Source organism: Erythrolamprus reginae, chromosome Z, assembly GCF_031021105.1.
Source record: "Erythrolamprus reginae isolate rEryReg1 chromosome Z, rEryReg1.hap1, whole genome shotgun sequence".
In the NCBI taxonomy this organism is placed as follows: Eukaryota; Metazoa; Chordata; class Lepidosauria; order Squamata; family Dipsadidae; genus Erythrolamprus; species Erythrolamprus reginae.
This window is the reverse complement of record NC_091963.1, coordinates 97,187,365-97,201,090: the sequence shown is the minus strand read 5'-3', so window position 1 is coordinate 97,201,090 and position 13,726 is coordinate 97,187,365. Positions and strand designations below refer to the sequence as shown.

Sequence of the window (13,726 nt, the reverse complement as noted above, 5' to 3'; positions counted from 1 at the left end):
ATATTCCTAATAAAAATAATTCCGGTTTGAATGTTACATCAATCAATATGACTTGGTCCATTAGGGCTTTAATGTTCTTCCATAATTTTTTGGTGTACCATAGGTGGTAAAATCTCCCTGATTTTACTTTACACTTCCAACATTGGGAGGATAGATTTGAAAACATTTTTGATAATCTCGCCGTAGGTAGATGCCATCGGTAAAACATTTTTAGTTGATTTTCTTTATAAGACATTGCTAATGTCATTTTATAGTTGATGGTCCATATTTTCTCCCACACTGGTAAGTTGATCGTGTAGCCAAAATTCTGACACCAAGCAATCATGCAACCTTTAACTTGTTCTTCACAGTTATCTTGGGCTAATAAGTAATTATATAGTTTAGATATTTTTACTTTTGGTCCAAAGAGAATTAAATCTATTGTATTTTTTTTTAAACCAAGTCTTTTTTTATGATCATTGTATTTAAAATTGATTTGTGTGTATGTAAACCAGTCCAAATTTATCCCAATAATTGTTGGTATGTTAGGGATCTAGAATATGAAAAAAGATTGGGGAATGTGATTAATTCGTTGGGGGCTATCCATTTAGGGACGGAGTGATAGTAATTTTTTTTATAGTTTGCCAGATTGTTATCAAAGTTTTACACAGATAGTGATGTTTAAAATAATTGGGTATTTTTTGGAAATCCACCATTAAGAACGGGTGCCATCCAGATTGGAGGTCAAAACCCTCAAGAATCACCCATTCTCTTAACATAGTCAAAATTGCTGCTTGGTGATATAATTGAAAATCGGGAAGTCCTAGACCACCTCTTTTTCTGTGATCTTGGAAATTTTTAAATTTAATTCTGGCCTTTTTTTTCGACCAGATAAATTTCTGGATTTCTCTGTGTAAATTTTTAAAGAAAGATTTGTTCAAATTTATTGGCACAACTTGAAAGAGGTATAAAAATCTTGGTAAGATATTAGATTTAATCACAAATATTTTCCCCATCAGGGAGAGTTTCAAATTTGACCATCTTAGTAGATCTTTTTGTACCTCTTTAAGTAGTTGGTCGTAATTATCTTTTTTTATTGTACTATAATTTGATGTCATCCATATTCCCAAATATTTGATCTTTTTAGCTGTGTTTATGTTAATCAATTGCTCCACAAGTGTAATTTGATTGGTGGACATGTTTTTGGTTAGAATTTAAGTCTTTGTCTTATTAATTTTTAGGCCAGATACTTCACCAAATTTATGTACTTCTTTTAATAAAATTGGGCCGTTTGTATTGGATCTTGTATAATGAAGACAACATCATTGCCTTCCAGTCAGAGCCCATCCAAATCTGAGTGACTTTATCAGCAAAAAGCTTAAGTCCTCAGCACTGCCCTGCATGGGTTTGTCCATCCCTCCCCATTGAGGAGGGAATGGGTCATCCTAAATAGGGTGGTTGGGCAAGATTCCGCTGATGCAATCAAGGCAGAAAGATATGAAAATCTTGCTGTCTTGATCATCACTAAATAAGTCTTAATAAAAGAATGTAATAGTTTTCAGTCAGATTCAGATTTGCTGTCCCTCCAATCTAAATGTCTCTTCTGGCACTTCATATCCCTGATTTCCTTGGTAAACCAAGGAGATCTCCTGAGTTTGCTGCCAGAGAGAGGTCACAAAGGCGCAATTTGGTCCAGAGCCCCCCGCATCCATATTCCAGGCCATTAGCAGAGACTCCACTGAATTGTGTATAAATGAATCTGGTATTTCCCCAAGCGCCCTCTTAAAGCCCTCTGAATCCATTAGACGTCTGGGGCTAGAACCACCTAATTGGTTCTATCTCCCTGCGGAGAAGGATTGGAAAACCAAAAACAAGCTATAGCCCTAAAAATAATCTGACCATGACAAAGGCAGAATGATCAAGCCCCTTAAATTCAGTTCATTACTCAACTGCCCCAAGAGGAATACCATGTCGGGAGTGTGTCCCCCCTCATGAGTCAGGCTCTATGTAAGGAACATAGCAATGTCATGGGATGGGGGGGGGGGACTTCAGGATGCCTGGTGCAGAATTTATGTGACTTGGGATGGTGCCAAAACATGAGCTCAGGGAGGCCAAGGAAAGAGGGTTTGAGAGTGCATGTGGTATGTATGCCGGGAAAGAGGCACATGGTGTGTGTTGTGAGCTCAGGGATGCTGGGGAAAGGAGGTGTGGGGTTTGTGAGTGAGTGAAGGGAAGCCAAGACATGACACTGATAAGTGCAAGCAAGCAAAGAGGGTACATTCATACAAGCAAAGGAAGGTCAGGGATGGGGAGAGATATACTGTAGCAACCTGTGACATTTCCTGCCAGCTTCACCAATGACTTTGGGGCAAGCCAGTGGGGGATTAGCAATCACATGGCTTTGGGATGTTGCTATGGTGAGCTGGTTGTCCAGCACCAAAGTTAATTCAAATCACTGTAATAGCCAGAATTTAGAGAACTTGTCAGATGTTCCTTCTTCCAATGCCATTGTAACTTCAAATAATCTCTGAATGAATAAAAGTAACTTGAGAACTACCCGCACTTGAACAACTATGCCACAATAATTTCTGGTATTGTTTCCTTCTCAATCTCTGTAAAAACAATAGAGTTTTTTGTGTAGTTCTTATGCATTGTACTGGAGCTTATGGAAGAGAGGTTGCACTCAGAAACCAAAGAGTGACTGAGAACAGCCAATACAATGAAACATTTAAAATTTCAGATGGACAGTGACTATGGTGAAACTTCCCCAGAGCTATTATTCTGATACTTGTAGTCCTGCTTGGTTGGCTCACCCTGCGTCTCATTGGAATGATACTGTACTATGGGGCATCAACCCTTTTCTCAAAAGAGCAAGTAGAACAGGAAAAACAGAATGTGAGCTGCCAATTACAGTGTGTCAACGACTTTTTCTCAAGAAAGCCACAAATAGCATTTCGAATTAATAGTTGTCATCCTCCTTCAGCTTGTTTTGGACTTTTCATGTCCTTGGCTGGAGGTTGTCTCCCTCATAGAAAGAGTGGCCTTGTTGTGGTAGAAGCCCATTTAAGGCTGAAAATTGTAGCTCATTTGCTTTCCAGAAGTCCACTGATTCTAAGATAATGGATTTTCTGATGCTAATCTTGGCAGATTGTCTAATGAAATGAATGTTTCTACTCTTAATAACAACAGGATAATTCTTTCTCGCTTACATTTCCAAGAAGTGAATCATCTGAGCTAAGATGCAATGCAAAACATCATTTTCTTATTTTCTCAAAGGTGAATTCCAAAGTTATTGGAATTGGAAAATTATTGAACTAATGCCCAGGAAGCAGATAGGATGGAGGGTAGGGATCACAGAAGAATCAAGATAGGGATAGATGTTGCAAACTAATTGTAAAATATCAAAACATCAAGCTTGAGCTGTTATTTTTTAAAGACTTATTTAAAATAAAGCCACTTAATTAAACCATAAGCTAAAAGGCACTGATTAAAGATTGCAATTGTTTGTTTGGATGATACTGAATAATTTAAAATGCCACTATTAATATTTACACATATAGAGAAACATATTCATGGTGCCTCGTTGGCTGTTTCCAAGGATACATGTAGATGCGTAAAAATACAGTCTAATATTGTTACCCATACAAAGTCAGTCTTTGAAAAAGAACCCTGTATTTTAACTGATCTCCATTGACTTTAGTTTCTCACTTTGCTGTCTTTCTTCTCTGCTGCAAGAAAGAAGGCTTATTTTCAATGTGCATATTTGGAAACGTCTTTCAGATGTAGAGATTTACTCACAATCTCTTCATTTCTTCAGTTCATTAAGCAAGTTCTATTGAGAACATGCTACATACCCTGTAAAATGGCATTCAGACTATTCACTCTTGTTTCAATGTGAGGACCATATTCTGCCCAGACTTTTGTGCAAGTTTAATAGAGCAGCATCACCCAGGACACAACAGAAAGAATCATGCTTTCTCTGAAGACCTATATTTCTAATAATGTAGCCTTCTGGGAATGAACTTTGTCTTACAAGTTAAAACATAATCCAACAATTTCTTGGCCAGATCCAAACCAGGGGTCTTTAGACAGACTTAGCATCCTTCTGCAAAATAATTTTAACAAAAGTTTCCCTGACACCAACAATTCTACTCTGTTTCAAGATTTCTAAATATTGCTTCATAATATGATGTTATATAGAATGTTTTCCAAAAGTATTGCAATTTTTTAAAAAAAGTAATTTATTGAACAGATTTCCACAAACACTTAAAATTCTTCAAAGTACTGTCCTTGGGCCTCTACACATTTTTTCCAATGACTCTGCCATGACTGGTACGTGCCCTGGAAGGCATCTTTGGGGACCTCTCACAAGGTCTTTGATTATGGACGAAAAAAGCACCTTGCCACAACGTGCTACAAGTCCACGAGTTCCAGACCAAACACCAGGTGCAAATGCTGCCCCACTCCCCTATAGTCCTGATGTCGTCCCAGCAGACTTCTTTTTGTTCCTTTGGATTAAGGCAGCCCTGAAAGGAACCCGTTTTTCGTCCATAGAAGTGATCCAATCAGCCGTGACAAAGACCTTGCGAGAGGTCCCCGAAGACGCCTTCCAGGGCACGTACCGGTCATGGCAGAGTCACTGGAAAAAATGTGTAGAGACCCAAGGACAGTACTTTGAAGAATTTTAAATGTTTGTGCAAATCTGTTCAATAAATTACTTTTAAAAAATAATTGCATTACCCTGTAAATCTAACACTAAATTATTACACAAGGATTTCAAACTACATGAAGACAGTTTAGTATTCCAAAATTCCCTTAGGAGGTATTAGTGATTTGCTTGTTTACTTTACACTGGTTGGTTGTCATCCCCCCACCTTTGTTTGTTTGTTTGTTTTGTCAAGTACGTATTGGTAGTATACATACATATAATACTGTTTATATACCCAAGATGGGTACTAATAAGAGGGAAACATTAGGATAGGGATGGTAGGCATATTGGTGCACTTATGCATGCCTCTTACTCAGTGAAGGACTACCAAAATTTTTACTACCACACTGTGGGCATGGCTTATGCAACACGCCCTGCATTTTCTTTCATCTTTCAGTGCAAATTGGGTGATCTGGAGTGGAGCTCCATTTTCGCTACCCCACTGCATTCCCCCCCTGGTCTGGGCAGTAGCCCACCCCTGCTCTTACTGACCTTTTAGGAATCAAGTGAGGTCAACAGTGCATAGTCTAAGGGTAAAGTTTGGGGTTTCAATGATGAAACTACAAAGTCAGGTAGTGAGTTCTAGGCATTAACTACTTTGTTGCTGAAGTCATATTTTCTACAGTTAGGTTTGGAGCAGTTTACTTTGAGTTTGAATTTTTTCGTGTGCTCATATATTGTTGTGGTTGAAGCTGAAGTAGTTTTTCCCTGCTTTGAATTGTCTTTCCCTTGTTTGCACTGCAATTGTCTAAAGACTTGTAGAACTAGTTTTTTAACATTCAATCAGAGACAGAAAATTGTATTGACTGAGCTTTTAAACCAGTGTCATGATTTTATTTTATTTTTTAAAAATGCCACATTTATTTTATATTGCATGCCAGCTGGAGAAACTGGTATCTTGAATAGAAATCCATTGTATTTGGATTTTTTTGCAATCCAGGGCAAAAATGTTGTTAGCATATAGTAATTAAGTAATTCCATAAATAAATGCCTGGGGAAATGCGAGGCAGGATCAAAGGAGAAGATTAGGCTGCTTGGCTCCCATAAGAAATTAATATTGGCCCAGTGGACCTTTACTTCTAAGAAACTGCTTCCTACATTTCATAAAAAATGTACTTTAATTTGTTAAGGGGCATGCAGAACCCTTGAGTTATCAAGGACATGCACAAAGGAAAATGCGGGGTTCCAGCAGATATCCAGGAGATATGAGTAATTATTCAGTCATACACAACAAATACATTAAAGTGTATAAAATAGTGTTTACTTTAGAAATACATTCAACTTAAACAGTCCGGTCATTCTCATTCAAATCAGTCAATATACAATACAATAATATTACAAGCCTGTCTTTGCGTTACATATCAGACATACATTACAGCTTACAAATACATCAAACTATCATCAAACACATAAAGCTTACTACATCAGTCATAGTGAATCAGCAGAAAGAACAGAGAGAGAGCAGAGAGAGAGAGAATCATGCTTTCTGGCTCCCTCTTATGGCAATTTGCAACACTACCTCCTAAAGCTATAGTACTTCAATACATACAGACATTCATTGTTAGCTTGTTAGGCTCCCATAAGAAATGAATATTGGACCAGTAGACATTTACTGCTAAGCAATTGCTTCCTATATTTCATAAAAATATACTTTTATTTCATAAGAATGTGGGAAGAAGGATTTTCTTTGAAAAAAAAACAAAAACAGAAACAATTAATCCCATCACTTTCAGTTTCATATTAAAATAAGAAGCTGATTGAGGTTTTTTTATCTCATTTTTTTTTCATTTCATTCCAGAAAGATTTTTATCTCCACTCATCAAATCAGCCACAATAATTTCCCCCTGTCCCTAGGTTACCTTTCATTCCTAATTATAAGTATTTTCATTAGTAGCATTTAGAGCTTTGATAAGTGACCAATAAAACATTTAACAAAGTAGACCACAATATTGCAATGCAATATTGCAGCCTAACCCTGCTCACACTGCCAGGATTTCAATTTTTTCAATCCTGGGCTGCTCAAAGTTAACTCAGCCTTCCATCCTTCCAAGGTCAGTAAAATGGGAACAGATTGTTGGGGGCAATATGTTGACTCTGTAAACTGCTTAGAGAGGGCTGTAAAGCAGTGTGAAATGATATATAAATGTAGGTGCTATTGCTATTGTTATATTATCTCTCTTTTTTTTCATGCTAGTTTCGTTCAATTTCATTTCCAGTAGACCAGTTCCTCCTGTATAGCAGTATAAGTATCTTCTGGTATGTGCCAGCTTTGTGGCAGCAAGAAATTTCATTAACATGCTCCACTCTTTGATGCCAGGACCCATAATTAAAATACTGTATAAGATGGGTCTCATAACAAATTCCTGAGGAACCTGCTTAGTAACTAATGTCTGGAGGGAGAAATCATTCTTCTGTTATTTAAAAAAAAAGTCATAACCTCATCAGTTGATTCCTACCTGGTTTTAAAATATTTTATTAACTTTTATGTTTCCAATTAAGAATGGGTTGATGTTCTTTTATATGTTGAATTCTAGATAGAAATAGCTATCATAATTAGGTCTCTTGAAAAAGATAGGATGACAATTATATTCAACAAACCCATGAGCAGCATGCTTACTTGGGGTGTTTTAGGATTATCTGACATAAATGAAATAGTGTTGGATTTCAGCAGTGCAATATTAATGACCTGTAAAAATGAAGAACTGCAAGGCAGAGCATACATAACATGCAAGGACACTATTATAGGCAGGATATGCAACAACTTCACCCATGTCACTTTAAATTGCATTTGAGCATCTTAGACAATCTGATGGCACAATCATGTACATCACATTTAGAAGTCCAGGCTTCTAAAGTACTTGTAATTGGGCAGGGTTGAAAAGAATACATCTTAGGTTTTGCAAGCAGTAATAATGTAGTAGATAAAATAGTAGGAGAACAGACTAGACCTCAGCTATAAAAGCTGATATTTTTGTCTTTTGTTCTATGTCAGTTTACAGTGTGGACTCAGATTAAGAACTGTAATAGGCAACTTCTTTCTCTATAATAATAGCAGGCTTAAAATTTACTGTCGAAGATCCCAGAATTAATTGTAAGTGCACACTCAAGGATCTGTGTCAAGGAAGATGTGCTCTCAAAAGGAATTATGTTAGTCTAAAGATACAGGGTGTTATGTCCCGGGTTTCTGGCGGGAAAAATGCACAACAACACAAGAGCACACAACAAATTTAAACTTAATATTAACCCCTCCAAACTTGACTGTAAAAAATATGACTTCAGTAACCGACTTGTTGAAGCGTGGAACTCATTACCGGACTCCATAGTGTCATCCCCAAACCCCCAACACTTTACCCTTAGATTATCTATTGTTGACCTATCCAGATTCCTAAGAGGTCAGTAAGGGGCGAGTACAAGTCCACTAGAGTGCCTTCCGTCCCCTGTCCTATTGCTCTCCTATATACCTTTCTTCTATTCCTATATCTCTTCTTTCATTGGTATGTTCTATTACTATATCTTCTTTTCTATTCTTTCTTAGATATATTTTACTATGAGTATCTCCTCTATAACCGAAATCACATTCACCATCATCAGGCTGAAGTTTCAAGCTTCGTGCTGTTTTAAATATGGAAATACACACACACATATACATATACATATACATATACATATACATATACATATACATATACATATACATATACATATACATATACATATATATATATATATATATATATATATATATACACACACACATATATAACCACTAAAACCCTCATTGTGAATGAATGAATGAATGAATGAATGAATGAATGAATGAATGAATAAATAAATAAATAAATAAATAAATAAATAAATAAATAAGCATCCTTCTTCCTCCGAGAATCTTAACACAGGGTACGTCCGCTACGCGGGGCTACAATGCAGAAAAATATGCTAAAATAAATTGCATTGCCCTGTTGAACTCCATAATGCTACTCCAGTTTTAATGTGGGGCTTGTTAAGGAAAGCAATTGGTGAATTCTCCTGGATTTGTCACCCCTCCCGTGATTGTCACCTACTTTGTGTGAAAACCACCCACTAATCACTCTTCTTAACATATTTTGAGCAGTATTGGATAAATCAGTCTGAGTACCTCAGAGAGGGATGAAGGAAAGAATACAAAGCTGAAGTCCTGAAATAGCTCAATTACTAGGTAACAGGATGGGATAGCATCCAGACGTATCTGATGGAGATGGTAAAAAGGCTTATATAGAGGCAAAAAGACAACTCCTTCCCCAGATAATAAAACACCAAAAAGTACAGCTATAGAATGTTTCTCATGGTGGAAGGATTTATAACAACCAAAACAAGAATGGGGCTATATTGGTTAAGCAAGTTTTCAGCCTAAAATCTAGTATATCATATTGTATCAGATTCTCCTCCTCTTAAAAAAATCTTTAAAACAAACTTTAGAGATCATAGAGAGATTATCACAGTTTGTTATCTTGCTATCAGCAGTGTTGGACAGAAAATACTGTGAAATCTGATATGCTGAAAAGACTCATTCTCTCTATAAATGGAAACACTGTTACATGGGATTACCTTGTTTCGCCAAAATAAGACATCCCCTGATAATAAGCCCAGTTGGGCTTTTGAGTGCATAGCAATAAGGCCAAGCGCTTATTCTAGGGTTAAAAAAAATATAAGTCATGGTCTTATTTTGGGGAAAATACAGTATATATTGCTCTATTATCATTTTTACCTAAAATGTATGGTGAGTTGTTGATACATCTTCACCCATTTCCAGACAGAAGAATTCTATGTACAGCTTCTTTTGGCAAAGAATTCTTTCTGCAAATCTCAATTCTCGGTGTTGCAAATTGTATAGACCTAGAATCTTTTGATAATAAAGTAGGCTATGCACAACTAGAAGCCTTTTTTAAATCATGTATTCTGTATTTTAACTTGCATTAAAGTATATATATTGCATTCTTAATGAAGACTGGGCCAGTGACCTGTAATATGGTTTCAATGAATTGATTAAACATGCTAAATCATTTTCAATAGCAAAAATTATGTTGAGAGAATATGGAAAACTTGCATTAGAATTGCAACAGCTAACAACAATTTTAACCTATTTTAGGTATTAGTTGAAGATAAGACTCAGGCAACATCACAGAGATATGTCAGATAAAAATGGCTGGAACATATTCATATTAAGGGAATGTTGGGATGAGTTTCAAGATAGTAAAGCATTATTAATTTGCTAAAAGAGGCACATGATTGTTGTGCAATGTGCAAAATACTCCAGATTACCATCAGGTGGAAGAAATGTACCCATGTTTTCTTTCAGCATATTCAATATAGAGACATGTATATCAGGGACACGGAAGTATGTTACCAGATTTATCTGAAGGAGTCAAACCTGCTTCCTGAACTTTCAAGCTTTGCCTCTTGAACTTTGATCTTCTTTGCCCAATTTCTCAGCCCACAAGATCTTCACCATCCAATTTTTTTTGTAGGAGTGGTTTGGTAAGAATTTTATTTTAAGGAGGGAATGAGTCACAATTAGAATAAAAAATGCATAGCAGCAAAGCTTTTATGGTCTTCAGCCAGATTCATTAGATGCTTATTGCTCAGATTGGATTAAAAACCCTGTTAAAGAATCAGGCTGCGTTAGACATGAGATACCAACTTTTATACAAAGCAAAATTGCCAGGCAATGTAGCTGAAAATTACAGATAACGGAGAAACGTATTTGATAAAACTGGATGATTTCACAGATCACTTAAATGAAGAACTAATATTTTTTCTAGATAGATAAATTTTCTTTTTATTTCTTTATAATATTTTTATTGTTTTATATCATATATTTTCTTTTATATCTTAAGGAGTATGCTCGCTAGGTGCCCAAGGTTTGAACATACAAACAACCTTCATCATCATAATCGTCATTATAATCATAGGTATATAAAAATATGCATTAAGTTATAAACAAATATATGATAACATCCATCATATTCCTTTCTCATATGCATTTCTTTTATATTTTGAGGAGTGTGCTCTCTAGGTGTCCAAGGTTTTAACATATGAACAAACATCATCATCATCGTCATAATAATCGTATGTATATAAGCAAATATGCAGTAACATATAACCAAATATATGATAGCATCCCTCATATACCGTATACCACCCAATTTTACAACAATGGTCCATCTCTTTTAGTCTCTTCCTTCTCCTTCCCTTTCTCCTTCTCCTCTCCCCTCTCAACTTCCCTTCCCTTTCCTCTCTTCCTCTCCCTTCTCTCCTCTCTTCTACTCCACTTCCCTCTTCTTCCTTTTCTCCCACTCCTCTCCTCCCATTTACTTCCCTCTCTCCTCTCTACTTCCTTCTTCTTCTGTCTCCTTCCTTCTCATCTTCCCCAATTTTTCTCCCCTCCTCTCCTCCAACCCGCTCCACTTTACTTCCCCTTCCTCTAAAGAAATCTGTAGAGCAGTGTTTCCCAACCTTGGCAACTTGAAGTCCAGATATCTTCAAGTTGCCAAGGTTGGGAAATACTGCTATAGAGTACGTGAAATTGCCATCTTCTACAAAAAAAATCACTAAACCTTAAAAATATCCAAGTTAGACATGAACTCGGTCTTCCAGAAACCATCATTTGCGAACTGATCTTAAATACCACACTTCGCTTCCTGCTATGCTACGGAGCTACTGATTAGGACATCATACATTCTAAATGAATGTTCACCCAAACCCATACACTCAGTCCTTTACTATGCTATTACTAATCTAGATCTTGAACAACTAGTAACAAGCAATACTAGACTCAGCAATTGTCTTGATCTCATCTTCTGGAACAGTTTATATCCAATTTATGGACTTCAAATAATAGAGCCCTTTCCCAACAGTGACCACAGCATGATTAACTTTTGTGTCAATATAAGTCCTTACAAAAATGACTACAATAATAGGATAACCAATTACAACTTTAAAAAAGCCAACTGCAATATCATAGATGGCAACCTCTCATCCCTTGATTGGCAAACATTATTCTCTGACTGTAATATTGCTGAGGACTACTACAATATCTTTTTGCTTGAAATACTAAGAGTCATTAAATTATACAGTATGTACCACCAATTATCAAGAAAAACAAATTACCCATAAAAATAAGGACATTCCAATCCAAAGAATGACCCCTTTGGCAGGAAAACAAAACTGGCTATGTTGCTAACTTTAAAAGCCACTACAAAAATCTATGCCACCAATTAAAGAATGAATATATCAATTATCACATCAATCAAGAAGAAAACCTTCTCCACCCAAAATTCGTGCCTTCTATAATTTTGAAAACAACCAATTTAAAGACTCAAGATTTATCCCACCCCTCAAAGGATCAAATGGTAAATAATATAATGATGAAGCCATAAAGCCAACTTCTTTAACACATACTTCTGCTACTCCGTCTTTATAAACAGCAATGGCTTATGCGCCATATTTCTTAGTTGCACCACAAACAACTGCAACAATCGAACACAAATCAATTTTACAGAAGATAATGTTTGAAAAGCAACAACCTAAAATAATTTCTATCCATTCGACTTGACGGTTTATCTGCATATTTCTTTAAAAAGCTCTCCACAACCATAGCTGAACCTCTAAGCATAATTTTTGAAAAATCCTTCATGACTAGCCTCTTACCCAACTTATGGTCACTAGTCACAGTCATCCCTGTGAAAATTACAGACCGATCTCTTTATGTTGTGTCACCTGCAAAGTCATGGAATCAATCATAAATCAATCCATTATCCTCCACCTAGAAACTAACAACTACAAACAATTTGGTTTTAGAAAAAAATTATCCTGTAACCTGCAACTCCTACATTGCAAAAACATATTGGACTACACAACTTGATCAAGGTAAATCAATAGACGCAATTTACATAGACTTTTGTAAAGCCTTTGATTCAGTAGTACACAACAAATTGTTTTAGAAACTGAAATCTTATGGCATCTCTGGTCCCCTTCATGATGGGATAGCTGTGTTCTTGTCAAACAGACAACAAATAGTTAAAATAAGGACTGCCCTATCAAACCCTACACCTGTCAACAGTGGTGTCTCTCAAGGCAGCATTCTAGGACCAACACTATTCATTTTTTACAAAAACGACCTTTGTGATCATATTATAAGCAACCACATTATTTTTGCTGACAATGTTAAACTATTCAATGCCACTAACAATATTTCTACCCTTCAAAAAGACATAGAGTCTAGACTTTGTATCACAATGGTCTGATAACCAGCAACTTCAAATCTCAATAAACAAATGCTTTGTCTTACACATTGGCAAAAAGAATCAGAACTTAAAATGCAAGCTTGGAGGACCACCCTTGCAGATAACCCTCACTCTGTCAAAGACCTTGGAGTACTCATATCTAATGACCTAAGTGCCAGAGCCCATTGTAACAACATTGCTAAAAAGGCACTAAGAGGTGTTAATCTAATCGTATTTATTTTTTAATTTAAATTTATAGGCCGCCCATCTCCTGATGGACTCAGGGTGATGTACAACAATAAAAGCTCTTGTGTAGCTTCTTCTCTGGCAATATTACACCGCTAACCAGAGCATACAAAACATTCTCTAAACCAATTCTCGATATGCAACCCGCACTGCATACAATACAATTGAGAGAATCCAAAAATATTTCACAAGAAGACTCCTCCACTCCACTACTCACAACAGAATATCTAATTCCACCAGACTTGAAATTTTGGGCTTAGATAGCTTATAGCTACGTTGTCTTCTATCTGACCTAAATGTACTTCATAAAATCATCTGCCACAATGTCCTACTGGTCAATGAATACTTCAGCTTTAACCACAACAATACACAAGCACACAATAGATTCAAATTCAATGTGAACTGTTCAAAACTCAACTGCAGAAAATATGATTTCAGCAACAAAGTGATCAATGCCTGGAATTCACAACTGACTGTGGTTTCTTCCCCAAAGCACAAAAGCTTTAACCTTAGACTGTCTACAGTTGACCTC

General features: G+C 36.3%; 1 protein-coding gene across 1 annotated transcript in view; it reads left to right on the top strand.

Moving 5' to 3' along the window:
- IMMT (inner membrane mitochondrial protein) overlaps positions 1 to 13,726 on the top strand; it is a 348,633-nt gene that overhangs the window by 14,851 nt on the left and 320,056 nt on the right. The window lies entirely within an intron of this gene.